A 17,595-nucleotide genomic window follows, 5' to 3' on the forward strand; every position below is an offset into this window, starting at 1 on the left:
GGCAACACTAGGTATACCCAGAACATGACCCTTATTGAGTATCGTGTCAGAATTATAACTTCAATGCACCATAGGTTTTAATCGTCACTGAACCTTCACAATGTAGAAATTTCGATTCAAAACATGCAGAATTCTCCATATAGGAACATTCATAGTAATAAATTAAATTAATTTGCTTCCAAATTGACCCTGCGACGGAGTTAGGGATGTGGAGTCGCATGCAGATTGTATTTTTAATTTAGCCGCGCTACGGTAACGTACTTATTAAATTTTCTAGGTCGGGTTAACACCGCTTTTGATAATAAATAGACATTTGCATGACGTCAAGTGCTCGTTAATTGTATCTTTGTGGTTATTGTTTTAGAGCGTTCTTGTTTAGTATTATTTAACCATTTTTTGTATTTTCTTTATTGTAAGAAGTAGGTTCTAGTAGTCTATAAGATTAATAAGCAATACAAGATCCAATATCCCGGTTTAGTGCCGAAGTTCGTCTTTCTATTATGACCACTTTACTTCGGCTGATCTTGGTGTATACTCTATGAGACCAATAACAGTAATAACTTCCTATAAATATATATTGTACGTAGTTTTTATTAAAAGAAAAACGGTAGACGTTTATTAAACAAAAATATAAATACGGACAAGGAAAAAGCAATTCCGCATTTCAACCATGAAATTTTAATTATAAGATATTCTCAGAAGATGCAAATAAATAAAAATTAAGCTGGCGAACAAACTTGTTAGACTGTAGAAATGAAACTGCGCTGATAATTCTTCCGTTCATGTGCTATACAGACCTACGTAAAATTCTTCAGATTTAGACTTAGTATAGATTTTTATGCTTTTTAAAACCTTTTTTTATTTACATTGCCAACGAACAAGGTGGTACAACCTACCATAGTGGCGCATGTAAGTGTATTGCGTTCCGGGATCAGTTTGTTTTCATCCGGTTCCAAAAGGCCAGCATAATGGTGTCGACTGCCGAGAGGTAACCATCTCTGTTCGGTCGACATTTCATTGGACCCCCCCCACTCCACTTATCATATGGTTCAACGGGGTCCAAGTTCTTCCATTACTGATGAAGAAAATAATTACAAAATTCAAGATACTTTTAATGCACCTGCATCAAAGTTTTACAAAATAACCTTTAAAACTTAATTATGCAGTAAAATTAAGAGCGCTAGGAAGCATTATCCGACTTATGGAAGTTTCTAAGAACCGTGTGAAAACACTACTGCAGTAATTATACTAGAAACTTTGATACTATATTAAATAGTGTAATACTAGGTGTTGCACGCGGTTCCACCCCCGTTACTAGCGTTTACTGGTATAATACTCCCGCTTTGTTCTTTCCAGAAAAGAGTCTAATAATTTACGATATGGTTCAAAGTTGTGCCAAATCTCACGAAAGTCAATGATTTTTCATTTACTTCCAATAAACATCTAAACCAAACATCTTCATAAACTATACTTTATCGTATTTATAATATTATTAAGTTATTTTTTCAATCACTACACAGAGCTTCGCATCAGTTGCTTCCTCAGTATTTTTTCAGCGAAGTCCTTAGTTAAATTTTTTCCAACACTTTCTGTTCGGTTTCCTACAACGGTTTGTCCGCAACGAATTAGTTAGTTAGTCAAACATTAGTCACTGCCCATAGAGAAAACTAAATCCTTTGCATCATGTATGAAAAAGTGTTGTACCGGTTCGCTGGTCTACCGCAACTCAATGAATACCGCTTGACCACAAACTGAGCCAAGATGATGGTGTTTTCTTCATGAATGACGTATCTGCATACGGAATAAAATATTTGTGTGGAAAAGCAAATCAAAATACATTTAATTCTGTCTCAATCGTTGCTTTATATATGTCAGTTATATTTAATACTTTAATACTTACCTACATCACATACGAGTTTGTTGTAAAAACTGGATATGTACGTCGTAATATGTGACGACTTCATGCTTTTTCTGATTCCCACAAGTAATTCCAATCTGAAGTAATAAGACATATTAAAACAGTTAACTATGTTTGACTTCATACTTTTCTACGTACGACGAATGCCATGAAAAAGAATGCGTTCCGCGAAAATTACATTATAATTGTTCGAAAAAGTAAGTTCATTTCTATATAAGTAACAGGCACTAGTCGGGACATCTGTCATGCTATCTCTTTCCTACGCTTGCACCGTAATGGACATGACGACACGTATTTCTAGGTTTATCCTTTGACTGTTTTAATAATCACATATTAATCATATATTTTGGTGCCAATTTTGATGTTGTTTCTACAGATGGCATTTTTTTTTTCATTTAATTAGTTGTTAAATATAAATCCAATGGGTAATAAATCAGTTGCTAAATATGTTTTTAAATGAAATTAATTCTTTGGGTTTTAGGTGACGTGACTCATTCAATAGGCCAAATACTTAATTGCTGTACATACATGCATGACGTTACTATATAAAACACTGCCTGATGCATCAAGGACAGTCCTTTTAGCATGCAATTTGTGCATTCCGCCATCAACTGTACATTAAAACTGAGCAGAAATCACAAGTTTCATTTAATTAAAACTTCCAGCGGTGCACCGCGTTTATAGTTTAATTATACCTGCATATTATTTTGCGAGTTAAAGCCAGGTAAAGTGTGCCGGGTATATTTTATTTCTATGAGAAACATTGCTACCATGTTTCGGTTTGCTATCTCTTTCTAATTATGAAGAATGGAATAATACAACTGCATAAATCATTTTAATTTCTATATTGTATAACAGTCAGGTACTTATTCTCCTAATTCCTGAATATGCTACTTTACTTAAAGAATAGTCAAGAGAATTATTTCTTATATGTATGTGCCTACATCTAAATAACGCCAGAAGAATAAATAAAAGGTTCCTTTATAACACTTATATCTGACTGAAATATTAACACAAATGAAATAAGAATACAGTCTATTCTATAATAGATAAAGGTATTAAAATAGGTTTATGCAACGGCCTTTACCTATAAATACTATAAAATTATCAATACATCAATAAAAGATATAAATAATTCTACATAAAATGGAACGTGACATTAGGGCGGCCATTAAAATAACACGAAGACAAAGACCCGTGACGTCATCGAACAGTTGTATTGATTACGGGAACCTTAATTAGGGAGCAATGTGTCAATTGTACAAAACAAGTGAAACAACTCAATTTGTAGAGTTAATTAAAAGTTTGATACTTGGAATCAATTATATTTGATGTAACGATTTGTAAACATTTCGTTTGTTAAAATCTGCTTATAAGACGGTATCTTAATTTAACGAATATCAAAATATATTTTTTCTTTTGCAATACATTCAAAAGGGACATGATGTCTTTAAATTGATTTCAAATGAAAATAATAAGACATTTACTAAAATGTGCAAAAATATATATTTATCAACAAACTATCTAATTAACAGTATTTTAGAAGTATTTGCTTGCTATGCTTCGAAAGTGCAGTATCGGCTTTAAGGTCATAGCACACATATCAACTCAGAAAGGGATCGTCACCGTATCGCTTTTCGTCTCGCTGTCAAACAGGCGTCAACCTAACGTAAGCACGTAACCAAAGCGGATCAACAACCCTTGTAGGTTAACTTGGCTACAGCTCGCTAAGAGTTGCCTTGTGAATGACAACAGTACTGCATTCAACTGGACGCGGGAGAACTGAGGGGACGACGAGCCGCAAGCGTGACGAACTGCAAGTTAACATGGCACCGCGTGTCATGAGCTTGTCCCTAGGCAAGGCGATTACGTTACTATTCCGATTAGTGCTTTACAAAAGGGAGTTTTATAAAAACAATACTGCACGGTACAATACCGAATCCACATTCGGTGACGATCCCTTTCCGAGTTGAAATGTGTGCTACCTTTAACCGGCGAAAGGCTCCGGTGAGTGCAAGAAAAACTTCCCGAAATTCTACAATTTCTTATGTAAGATGATTCACTTAAGTCACAAAGTCCCCTGTATAGTACGAGATCCCGGATGGCTCAACGGAGAACCCCTCTCTCCCTCCCAAGACCGTCACTGACGCTGCCACAAAATGACAGTCCAGCAACATCAGCAACAATCAGTTTCATAATGTATTTATCAGTGACAAATCAACGTCTGCGCGGTACCTTAAGTATTATTAAAGAAATAAAACGTACATAATATTTTTAAGTCATATGTTTTTTTTATAGATGTGTGCACAAAAAAGTGTTATATGAATAAATTGCACAAATAATGTATTTTATTTCTTGTGTTACGTTATATCTTGTTAACCCAGATAGTACTAGATGACGCGCAATGTTTACTAGAATCGTGTTTTGTTGCATGGATTATTATTTATATCGGCTATGAATTACCAGATGGTCGATGGTACATGTTAACACACACACTTTTTAAATAAAAAACTATTATTTGGTATTCCACTACACTCGCCATTATAAGACATAAGATGTTAAGTCTTATTATGTCCAGTGGTTACACTGGCTACAATGTCCTTCAAACCGAAACACAACAGTGACTACACACTTCGGCTTGGCGGCAGAAATAGACATTGCGGTGGTACCTACCCGGGCTGACCTCACATATGACAAACGTACCACCAGTAGATTAAATCCTTTATAACATATTTCCCTACGGTAGTGCCTATATTCCTGTGAATATAGACTATGCATCCACGTTCTCAAACTAATTTCCTCCTACAGTCTGATATTACGCGAGTGCATCGGACACAAATTCGAATCCCCGTGGTGTACCACATGCGTTTTAATTAACCAAGTTTGGTGGCTCGGTAGTGAACCTGAGAATTCATTTTCCACAATTTATTTTCTTTGTGACGTAAAAACGAAATAATCCCTTAATATCAAATCGTTTACAAACAACGTTTATCTATTACAAAGAGAATTAAAAATGGCCGCAATCCCAATAAAAATGGCGTCTTTAGTAACATGTACCCACAATATAACGTATCATAAAAAGCAAAATAAATCCACGCTGTTTTCTGAGAATTAAACGAAAATGTTTACAAACAAATAAAGAAACAGCTCTTTTGAGCAGGATTAAAATATCCATTAAGGTTTTTTATAAACATATTTAAATTGTCCATGCGACCATGTAATATGTTTTTACAAAGTGTCTCATGCAATTTTACTATCTATATATATAACGCTGAAGAGTTTATTTGTTTGAATGCGCTAATCTCAGGATCTATTAAATCGATTTTATTACTAACAGGAAGCTGCGATAGCCTAGTTAGGTGTGGAGCGGACTGGCGAGACGAATGTCCGCAGGTTCAAAACCCAAGGACACACACCTCTGACTTTTCTAAAATTATGTGTGTATTCTTTGTGAATTATCGCTTCCTTTAACGGTGGAAAAAACATCGTGAGGAAACCTGTATATCTGGGATGTTGTCTATAGCAATTTTGAGGTGTGTGAAGTCTACCAATTCGTACTAAGCCAGCGTGGTAGAATAAGGCCTAATTCCTCTCAGTAATAGTAATATTATCTCCTAATCATGTATTGTAGTCTTTACCTTAAACTGATTTTGAAAACAGCAACACCAGAGTTTCTTGCCCGTTCTTCTCTGGTGAGAACTGCTTTCCGAACTGGTGGTAGAGTTAATATTGACGGAATCTAAATAATGTATAACATTTTACGGGTTCATATAAATCATTTCAATATAGGAGGTTCGTGCCCAGCAGAGGGACGGTATATTAAACAGGACAGATATGATTATATTATTATTATTAATAGGAAGCTACATTCCTCCTGAGTGCTATAGGCTACTTTTTATCTCGGGAATATATATAGCGCGCATTTCATCCCGGAAAATATTTCACGCCACGGAGCCGCGAGCAGAAGCTAGTTAGGTATAAATGCGAAAGTTTGTGGATCATCCACAAAACTGTAAGTGAATTTGGATGAAATTTGGCAATACATGTGCTATACTAGAATTTACTAATAGGGATATTGACTGTTTTACCTATATGACTATCAAAGCTGTCCGTCGTTTAAAATACTATCATCTCTATATTATATACTGTCACACTGTTGGGCATATGCCTTCTCTACTACTGAAAGGGATTAGGCCTTAGTCCACCACGCTTGCCTTATGCGGATTGGCAGACTTCACACACCCTCAAAATTCCTATTGAGAAATTCTCACTATGCAGTTTTCCTCACGATGTTTTCCTTCACCGTTAAAGCAAGCCATAATTCCCAAAGAATACACACGGTCATAATAACTCAAAAAAATCACGCCTGAATGAAACGCCACCATAGACGACCATAGACGCGCCAGTATTTGATATAAATTATAACTTGATACCTCTACGCGTTTTTGAGAAAAAGGGTCTTGTCAGATATCATTATCAGCCGCTGGATGTCCATTGCTCAAAATGGGCCTTCTCCAAAAATATCCTGATCGATCTATTGGGAGCCGTCCGCATCCAGCGACCTCCTGTGATTTTATGAGGTCATCTGTCCACCTCGTGGTTGGACGTTCGACGCTGCGCTTGACAGTTATCGGATATATCAACGGACAAACAGAACGACAACAACGTAATGTGATAAAGGTTCCTTTTGAGGTACGGATCTCTATAAACTAGTTTCGGCTTTGCTTGTTTATCGTATTTGTAAATTATGGAGGGCACTCTTGCGCATTATTTAAAAAACCTAGCAATACAATGGCACGTTAGTTTATAATACACAAAAATGGAGTAACAAAAAAATATTATTTTATACTTATATTTATAATAATATGTTTTAGATTAATTAATATATTTTGTTTACTTTGCATTCAAGTTTAGATTTATTCATATATTTACAAATGCTCTTTACGAAATATTTGATACTAATTCTTAACTTACCAGAATTAAACTCTATTTTTATTACAAAGCTAGTGAAGCAAAAAAAAACATAAATGTAAACATAAGTTAATTGTATATTACCACGTTTCCACCCATGTTTGTGTTTACATTATTGAAGTACTTGATTGAATAAAATAAAAATAAATAAAGTCAACGCCACACACCACTGTTTATTTCAAAAAGAGAAAATAATCTCTATTCAATAACAATGCGTTTCTGCGACATAGCGTAGTAGTCGACTTTTGTAGCCAGTGCAACTACTGGACATAATAAGACTTAACATCTCATGTCTCAGGATGGCGAGCGCAGTGGAATACCAAACAATACTTTGTAATTCAAGGTGTTGGATGGTGTTTCTACTGTTTATGAGGTCGTATTGCTAACAATCAGGCGAACGGAAACCTCGTCTCGGCATTCAAATAAAAAAAAAACATAGTCATATTATTCCATAATAAAGTTTCATAATAAATATCTATTAATTTAAAATATATATCCCAAATCACAGCCAATACACAAGTTTCATTTAATTCGCAGCTTAGTGGCGAAGTCGTGTCCCGGATGAGGCCGGGGCGGGGGTGCCCGGGGGTCGGCCGGGTGCGTCAGGCTCCAGGGCTAGCTTACATAACTTGGAGGAAAGCGGATATACTCCCGGGCCGGCTTCTCGCTCGCACGTTAGGGCGTGGGTATATGGAGAGGAATTTTCTTGCGTTTTAAAGTCTTAAGTATGAATGATTTATTGGTATATGAAATTACTAATTGTCGTTCGTAGTTTATATGTCTAGTGTTAAGGATTAATGTAAATGAATACTATATACGTAAATAATCGGAATACGGTAAAACTAATGTACACTTTTGGATTAATAAAACTTGTTTGAGAAAATATATAATATAAAGTAAAGACTTAAATAAGTTTAAAAATTCAGTATTCTCTAACAAATATTTAACAACGGTTTCTATATTAATTCGTATTTTTAAAAAAATATAGCTAAACCTATAAAACCCATAATTTGTGTTCAATAATAAAATATTTTTATCTTCTCACATGTACCTAATGAAAAATACCACTACTAAACACTGACCTGTACTTAGATCGCTAACGAATTAAAATCGAATGGAAAACGCGCACCAATCTGCGCATGGCCTAATCGAGCCCCGCACATGTGCCGACTGTGCTGACATTTACGTAGTGCGCCCGGTGCTGCCGCGTAGACGCGCGTTCACTCCGCGATACTGCGCGAAAATAAATTCGTTCGCTATTTAAAAATATATTCTTAATTTGAAAAGAAGAGTGCTTTATTTTTTTTTTCTGTGTGCCCAGTTTTTAAAAAGGAATTTGTGCGTCGGCCGCCAGGGGTCGCTCTCCCGGGACCGCTTCAACGTCAAGTTCACGGGCGGCGGGTGCATTCCCGTTCGATAATGAGTTTTGACAGACACAGTTGAAGTGATTATTTTTGTTTTTTTTTTTTTTGGCAAAGGAATAAATAAAGGTAAGATTTTTTGAATTGATTTATTGTTACGTAGCGAGTAGTTATGTTGTTGTGTGATTATCTAAGTATTGTTTGTCGTAATACAACGCATAAACCAGTAAAGCCACATTTTAATTTAAAATTGCTTCGATGATAATTACTAAATTTTAATCACGTTCCGATAACCTTTTGCATTATTTTTATGTGCAGTGTCTTCATTGTTTTGCTTAAAAATAAGTGCGTAATTTAAACAATTCGAATATTTAAAGCTATAGAAATTAGTTGTAGCAGAGACTCTGCAAAGATTTAAAGTTACAATACTGTTTCATATTACTCTTCCTTTCATTAAATTTTATCAAAAACTTGCACTTTCACTATTCATGCGTAACGTAAACAAGAAAAATCTATGGGCCCCATGCCATACAAGCTAACCATTTCATAATAGCTTTATTGCAACCTCCTATCCTACATAATAGTGCATCCGAAACTGATCCCTAGTCCCCGGACATAAGATCCACCAGAACCTGTTTAGAAACGCAGTGTTACTTGACGAGGCCTTGTTGCGTAATGAATGTTGACATTGTTGATGGTAACGAAGGTGGGAGTGTGGTGGGGACCGTTACCGTTGGTTTTCGACGACTAGTCATGACTCACGTTCGATTATTAAAATCACGTTCGATTTATTAATTAAAACTTAGTCATATTCAAATTTGGAATACATGATTACGTTACTTACGACCTAACAACCTGCAACTATAGAATAAATACTTTTTCTTCTTCCTTTTAAATTTATTTAACGTAAAAAAGGAATTGATTAGTCATTCAATAAAATAATACAATTTATTAACTTAAATATTAATATATTTTTTTATTAATATGAAATAAGATAACTACAAAGTCAAATTTCGAGATTTTATTAAAGACCTTACGTTAAATACATCTCGAAAATGGGAACAGGAAAATATATTTTTCGTATTCAAGCCGCCTCCGCCCTGACAGACATAATAGAGTTGCTCTTTCTCTATTTTTACAATACGTATATTTTATCCTCTACGCAAAAAGAGGGGTATTATAAGTTTCAATATGGAACAGTATCTTAGTAATTTTTTGTAGCATATTAGCTTCCGAACGAATGGACCAATTGTGATTTAGTTTTTTTTTTATAATGGATAGGTATATAATGAAACAAGGTATATTTAATACAGGTTCTTATATCTAGTAGTACAATACCATTGATATGTATGATACTTCTGTGAACTGTGTATATATTTTTATAGCAATTTCTGCCGGGATTATATCACTGGGAGCGAAATGACGTCACAGAGGTGGTAAAAACGACGTTTGCGTTGACTTTACTTTAGAATGGGATTGCAAATTATGTGATTTTATGTCAAATATTATTCGAAGTCAGTCTCATTTAGTTTAATTACAGTTAATGTTTAATGGTGTCATATTATTTTTGCTCCATTGGTCTAGTGGTAGTGTATCTGGCTAGTGAACCGTGGTAACATGCTTTGTTCTTTATTCTAGGTTCGATTTCCAAATTGAGGAAAATTTATTAATTCCAATCTAAGAACACCCTCATTTGTCCGGATTTGGAATTCGTTCCCAATGTAGTACTAAGCTGTTCCTATCACACCATGGGAAAAATATGAGCTTTGTAGAAGGTGTTACTCTAGTTGCTCGTCTGTCTATACTTCAAAGACCAAGGCATGAGCACATGAACCTATTTATGTTTTTTCCTTAATGAGGTAGAGAAAATTAATCAAATGGCCGAAGCTAAGACGATAGAAGGTTCAGCGATTACTTCTGTCAATATACGTAACAAGGGTTAGAATACGGGTTGGGGATGGATATATTTAGGTACAATCTATAGTGGGCTCTGTGAAGCTTACACGTTAAAAACACACGAGAAAGCATATATAGCGTGTAAAGTAGAGATTGGGAAATCATATGAGTTGAATGGTGTGTGAAATATGGCAGTCCTATTCCATTCGATATTCAAATTCGTTTTTTTCTTTTTATTGTGTTTTTTCTATTTATGATATAGGCCTATAACTTGATTAGGATGCGGTATTTTTAAATACAATAAAAACGTTTTAACATATCACAATAATTACATTAAAAATAAAATATATTAACGATGTAGAAAAATCCAGGGCCGTTCCAACAACCACCTCTAGACGATTTCTAATTACTTCCTACCTCCCATCATTAAGCAGTTTTCTAAATTTAAAACAATAGCGAACATTGACCTTAGCGTTCGGAAGCGACGACGCCGTGAGAAGTGACACCGTGGTAACGTCACATACCTGACCCAGTACACGTAATTTTTTCTGACAAACCGGAATGTAAATGAGTCGTGAGTTCGAATATCGAAGTTTCACTTTCTACTAAAGCGCAAAGACGAAAGTGAATCGATTTGCAAAAATACTTTATTGATTTAACAATAATTCTTATAGTTTAATTCCATTCTAATTTTTAAATATTTAAATTTGTACTGATGTTCTATTTTCAAAACGCTTTTGGTTATCACTACATAGTATAAAACAAAGTCGCTTTCTCTGTCCCTTTGTATGCTTAAATCTTTAATACTACGCAATGGATTTTGATGCGTTTTTTTTAATAGATAGAGTGATTCAAGAGGAAGGTTTATATGTATAATAACATCCATTAAATAGTGGAAAAATACTGTTATTTTGTTATGTTATACCCGTGCGAAGCCAGAGCGGGCCGCTATGTTTTTATATACAACGTTCACAGTTTTTCTGTAGTGTATTTAGTATCAGCATTGCACCCGTGCGAAGCCGGGGCGGGTCGCTAGTTGTAAATAAATTAATAATTGTTAGTAAATAAAATTTGCGAGACACAAACGCAAGTACTTTTAAGATTTTCGACTTCGGACGTGCCGGCACTGCGAGAAACTGTAGATTAGGCCTCAAGCGTGTTTCGCTTTGGTACTCCTTTAGTTAACATATTTTATTTAGGAACATAGTTATCAGCATGACTGTTGTATTTGATCATCTACTCAAAGTCGTGAACCTGGCTCTCAAATTATTAATTATTTTTGTGTCTGAAATTTAAACTCTAAACATAAATTATAGTTGTAAAAAATGCTAAACAAAACAAATTGTTATTTAATTCACAATAAATTATGGCAGCCCAAGTTTGTTTTAATCTATAAATAATTAAAGTAGTTAACTATAGGTTGTTACCCATAATTACAGTAGTTGCTACTGGCGTGTCGTCTGACAAATAACATGGCATTTTCGGCTTTGTCAAAGATCTTAAGGTACACGAATTATATATGCAATTACTTAATAAAGTGTTATGTGAGTAATGTATTGCGTATTATAAAAGAACGCTGGTAAAGATTATTTTTGTTATTGCTTGGCGATAAATTAAAGTTGTTTTTTTTTGTGGGGAAGTGGGGGGGGGTCTATTTTTCGCCTTATAGATTGTCGTGAGGTTTTTTTTTTTATTTATACTTATTTATATTATATATTTTATTATATTTATAGGTTGACTAATAGGCGAGTGCCTTGCTTGTCTCATGCGTATAAAACAGAAATTGACTATCACATTTTACAAATACTAATTGTAAAGAAATGTAAGGCATGTCGCATTGATATGCTCTCAAAAATGCATAATAATAAATTTACTTAGAATGCCAGATGCTGAGGGCAGTATTGCTCGACACGAGAGATTCCTCACTTTGAATCCCTAACCGCCGGTGGCCTGGGTCTTGAGCTTTGTCATCGGAGGGTCATTAATTTTTTATATTTTTATATACACGTTTTTTTAAATGTATATGTAAAAATGTAAAAAAATACCTTTAAAATAAAAAGAATTGGCCAATTGCTTACACACATCATAGATAGCGCGTATAATAGCAAATAAGCATATGTGCACTCCAATAACAAATATTCGACCATACCAACCCGCTCTATAGATAAAAGGAGCATAATATATGAACTGCAAACGAATATTCGACTCTACGGACCTGTTCTATGAGCAAGCCGTCACCAGACAATGATGACAGTTCGTTACACAGCCCGTTCCCTCTAATTACATTAAACTAGTTTATGTCTACGGCTTCGTACGCGCAAATTGAATTACTTAATGCCGAAACGGGGAAGTTTATATTCGTCAGTTCGGTTTGCGAGGTGTAGAGTTAATTTGTAGTCAAGTTATTTTTTAATTAAAGTAGACAATAATTAGGAAGTATTATTTGGTTTTCTATAGAAGATAATTGGTATGTTATATTACCTACCATGGCTTAATGATGACTACCTCGGTGGCGTAGTTGTACTGCATGTGCGGTATGGCAGCGCTCTGAGGTCCTGGGTTCGATTCCGAGGGCAAAGTGATATTTGGGATTTTATGCTAAGTATCAGCACGGAATCTGGAATTTGTGCCCGAAATGGCGATAGGCTTGCCCCCTATCACATCTTGGAATGGAACTTTGCAAAAAGTGGGTGCCCTGATTGCGCCACTGCATACCCGTTCGGAGATAAATGCGTGATGTATGTTTAGTTTATTGATGTATACGAGCTGATTACTGGAAGGTAAGATTTCGAAGTTGGGCAAGGCATGTTTGGGACTAACACGATTCGCCTCGAATTGTACACAACAAAGGAAATCAAAGTTAATCAGACGATTGATCCTATGAAAGAGAACGTTTCGTAACTCTACACTGGGGTTGGACAAACGCAAGTTGAGAAAGATCTACGTTTAATTACCGATATCCAAATATAGCCAAGATGTCAATTTATCATGTACAATCCATTTAAGTCCGAAATTAAGCAACAATTCCAAAAGTTATTATTGCATCGATGGAAAAATAAACTTTTTTTAAGCACGGCAAAGTGCCCCTCTAATAGAAGGTCGACTGACGATAGATGATTACCCCTCGGCAGTAGAAACAATTATGTCGACTTGGAACTGGATATATACAGGCTGATCCTGGAACGCGACGCACTTACGTGGGCCACTATGACGGGTTTTAACACCTTGTGTACGGTGTTCGCTATCCGGGCGGATATAAAATATATCCTACCACCAACAAAATAAGTTAACATACTAAGCATGTTATCTAGGTCACTTCCACCAGGCCCAACAGGTTTGTTCAACATATCCCGTGACTGATAATGATTAATCAATAATCATATCAAATCAAACTTTACTTTGATTGGTTGAAATCGGTCCGAACATAGCAACAGTTCTATTTTTAAAAATCGACCGTTACACATAAAAAACCGCGTTCTGTCATACAAATCTTCAAAGAGGTTCTATGTTCCAGATACGTCTCTATTACAATCTGTTTACTTACCATAGACAATATACGACAGCGATTGAGCCTAAACGGCGGCGGCAATAAAACGGGATCGTATCTATTTATGTTCGAAAATAGTTTTTTTTGTTATCCCAGTTCAGCGGTTTTATTATGTCTTGTTACTGTCAGTGGTCTTTGTGCGGAAGTGTTATAATGTTTTTGCTATATTTATTATAAATGCCTCGGTGGCATGTGTATGCGATACGACTATTGTGCTGTTCGAATCCGAGGTCGGGCCAAAAATGATGACTGGGTTTTTCCATCGCAGCTCGGAGTCAGGAAGTTGGCGATGCGATTAGCCCACGTCAACAGACAACTCTTGTAATACAGAACAAGATATAAGTCATTTTGTCCCTTATTTCAATTTGTGTCAAGCTCCTTATTGAATAAATATCAGTAGGACGGTCATGCACTATAAACCATTCATATTTCATACCATTCATAACCCTGCGAGAGCCGACAGGTGGTCAATCAGACCCGTTGCAATAAAAACATCGAGCTAATTCTTCACACCTGCCCTTTAGTCCCGCTGCGTTTTATTAAAATTGCTTGCAATTATCGCGGGCATACGTGACCACAGTGAGTTATGCTCGGCACTTTGTACCCATGATGGGATTAATTAAACTTGACAAGGAAAAGTTATGTGGGCGTATGTCAAATAAAAATGGATTTTGGGAACTGTAGAGTATGGTTGTATTTCGTGTGATCAGTGAAACTGTTGAACTTAGTACAAAGTCCGTCATTTCTCTAATCTATATTAATAGTTGAACGTAATGCAAAGCCAGTTATTTTTCTTAATTAATATCATAAAGCTGAAGAGTTTGTTTGTTTGAACGCGCTAATTTCATCATCATCATCATCATCAGCCTACAGCTGTCCACTGCTGAACATAGGCCTCCTCTAAAGCTAATCTCAGGAACTACTAAACAAATTTTATTTTTTTCAATGATAGGATGCTACATTACTACTAAGTGCTATAAGCTACTTTTTATCCGGGGAAAATATTTATCCTGAAATACTTATTCATGCAGGCGGAGGCGTAGATAAAATTTAGTATTAAATAATCAGTGTGGTTCATTTGAATGATGATAACTTACCATAAAGTGACTCGCCTTCATAAACATTTGGATATAATTTCTAATATCTAATTCGAAATTTAAAAGTCAAATTAACGGTTACAAATTCGTCTGCATTCGAAATTGTCACAAACATTTTACCTTTAAACACAACTGGCAAAAACTTTCGTGGTTACTCCAAAGAGAATATAATATATGTTTTTTTTTACTATTCTTTTTTGTTGAGACGCCACTCTCTTAAGAGAAACTTTATTAAGGAACATATAAAACTCTTCACACTACATTTCTCTTCACGTGCGAGACAATAAATTATATCGTGTCCAATACCTAAATACTTTCCGTTTCGGTCTTTATTTCTTAGACCTTATGTTTTTTTTTTTTTGCTAAGGCACGTACTTAAGTTTTATTAACAGGTTAAAGTATTATTAAATTTACAAATATTTAGGTATAATAATACCATCAATCATCAGTATTTAAATTTTCACACTCTTCTTCTTATAATTATTCATACCAGAAATTCTATAACCGATCTTTCATTGTACAAAGCAATCCAATGTTTGAAAATTGCCGCTAAAATATAAGATAAGCAAACTCTGTAGCTATTTAAAAAATAATAGTATCTATCCATGACATAGCGCAAATTACTACCCTATTATTAGCATACTATTTAGTATATATTCATTGGGATTTATTTTGTATTTTCTTTTTGTTTGCTTGTTTCTTGTTCAACACTATTGTATAGGCGTGATTTAAGTTTCTTTCCATACTAAGGTTGCCTGGAAGAGATCGTTGGTAGCGATAAGGCCGCCTATTGTACACTATAGGTTTAAGGAAATTGGTCAATCTTATTAGATTTCTGTTTAAAAATGTTTACTATAAAGAGTATTTGTATTGTATCGTGTTTCCTTGGGATAGAGATTACTGGCTAGGCAGGAGGGCACACACAACACACACACAACATCACGCATTTTATCCCCGAAGGGGTATGCAGAGGCGTAACCATGGCACCCACTTTTCGCCAAGTGTGTTCCGTCCCATGATGTGATAGGGGGCGAGCCTATCGCCATATCGGGCACAAATTCCAGACTCCGGGCTGATACTGAGCAGAAAAACCCAAATATCACTTTGCCCGACCCGGGATTCGACCCAGGACCTCAGAGCGCTGCTGTACCGCGCATGCAGTACAACTACGCCACCGAGGCAGTAGGGCCCAAGTAGGTAATTACGAATTTTCTTTCTTACTACCAAATAACAGTGAACACGCTTTTGTTTTCTAATTTGAAGGACATTAGAATCTCTAAAATCACTTGGACTTATGAGCTTCATAACTTAAAGGTATTTTTAGTATTGTTAAAGTCTATGAAATGGTTAAGCATTTATCAGAAGGCAAAGGAATTGCTCATCCCTGCATTTATAAAAGTTAAGAGAATCCGCCGACAATAATTAGTTTAAAAATAAATGCAATACCAATTATTGAATCGGAAACGAATTATTTCGAACACAAATTAAACTCTGAAAATCTCTGGTATAACATTAAATTGTAACGACATAAAGCTATTAATATTAAAGTCAATCCATCAATTTGTTGTGAAATATTTATAAAAATTATATTGACCTACAAAACTATGTCAGTTTATCGACTTGATCTCGTACTATTGCTGAGTAAAAATGCATTTGACAGTTTCAACCCACTTTAAGATTTACTGAGCGCGGTACATTTTACCCCCGTTTAAACTGAACGGTTAATGGAACTAAGAACTTTTGTGATTTAGCGTTGTCTAGTATAATTTGGATATGACTATTATCTCAATATTTGTGACTTAAAATAAGTTTTAATTCTTTTTTATTTGTAAGACCAATCTAAATAATACTTATGATAAAGTAATTCAATTGTTTATTGCATAAACATATTTTTGAACACAAATATATAATAGATTACTTTAGCCCATAACAATGCACGGTGCGTGTGGAACTTTCCGGAAAAAGATTTCACGGTCGAAGCCAAGACTTCTCGACAGTGATTTTTTGGCAGAAAATAGTATGCGATGTCGACACGGGGCGTACCTAACATACACGTAAATATAAATAAGGAAAAAAAGCAAGAAAACGTATTTTTTTCATTGCTTTGAATGACCAGACGAGCCTGCCGTTCACCTGATGGTAAGCGATATGACCGCCCATAAACAGTAGAAACACCAACACATCCAACACCTTGAATTACAAAATATTGCTTGACGTGAGATCTCAAGTCTCATTATGTCCAGTAGTTACACTGGCTACAATATCTTCAAACCGGAACACAACAGTGACTACACACTGCTGCTTGGCGGTAGAAATAGACATGGCGGTGTTCCTAACCAGACGGACTCTCACATATGAGGGACCTACCACCAGTATATATTATATAACAACCATATCATACTTGCGAATTGCGAGCGATTTCACAGTGAGAAGAGAACGCAGCGGGCTTGCCGCTAACTTCATAGCGAGCGCGCAAGTCGCTTGTTTGATAGCGAATTAATGAAAACCCGACATTTTGTAAATGCTAATATTATTAACAAAAACATACAAATTTTGTGTCTATTATCTATAGCAGATTGTGTTCTAAATCATGTCAATTTGAGAAATATTTTATTGTATTTTTCTACACATACAGGCTTGTTAGAAATGCTATGTTAAATAATTCCAGTCGTCATTTCAGTTATAATATTTTTTAATACCTTTTTGATAGTCATATAAGGTCGTAGAAAATGATTCATACAAAATCCAAGGTTTGGTAATTTTCTTCACCAAGGTGTTAGCTATAAAAAGTTACGTAGTTTTTGT

At 35.2% G+C, this 17,595-nt stretch overlaps 1 protein-coding gene across 3 annotated transcripts in view; it reads left to right on the forward strand.

The window, feature by feature from the left end:
* Window positions 1-8,064: 8,064 nt before the first annotated feature.
* LOC115440145 (chaoptin) overlaps window positions 8,065-17,595 on the forward strand; it is a 76,115-nt gene continuing 66,584 nt past the window's right edge. For 2 of the 3 annotated variants that reach the window (XM_037441005.1, XM_037441007.1), the window contains exon 1: window positions 8,065-8,379. The gene's annotated coding sequence lies outside the window, so the exon portion shown is untranslated. The remainder of the gene's footprint in view (window positions 8,380-17,595) is intronic. The other variant, XM_037441006.1, reaches the window with a different exon arrangement.

The sequence above is a fragment of the Manduca sexta genome, chromosome 21 (assembly GCF_014839805.1).
Source record: "Manduca sexta isolate Smith_Timp_Sample1 chromosome 21, JHU_Msex_v1.0, whole genome shotgun sequence".
Taxonomy (NCBI): Eukaryota; Metazoa; Arthropoda; class Insecta; order Lepidoptera; family Sphingidae; genus Manduca; species Manduca sexta.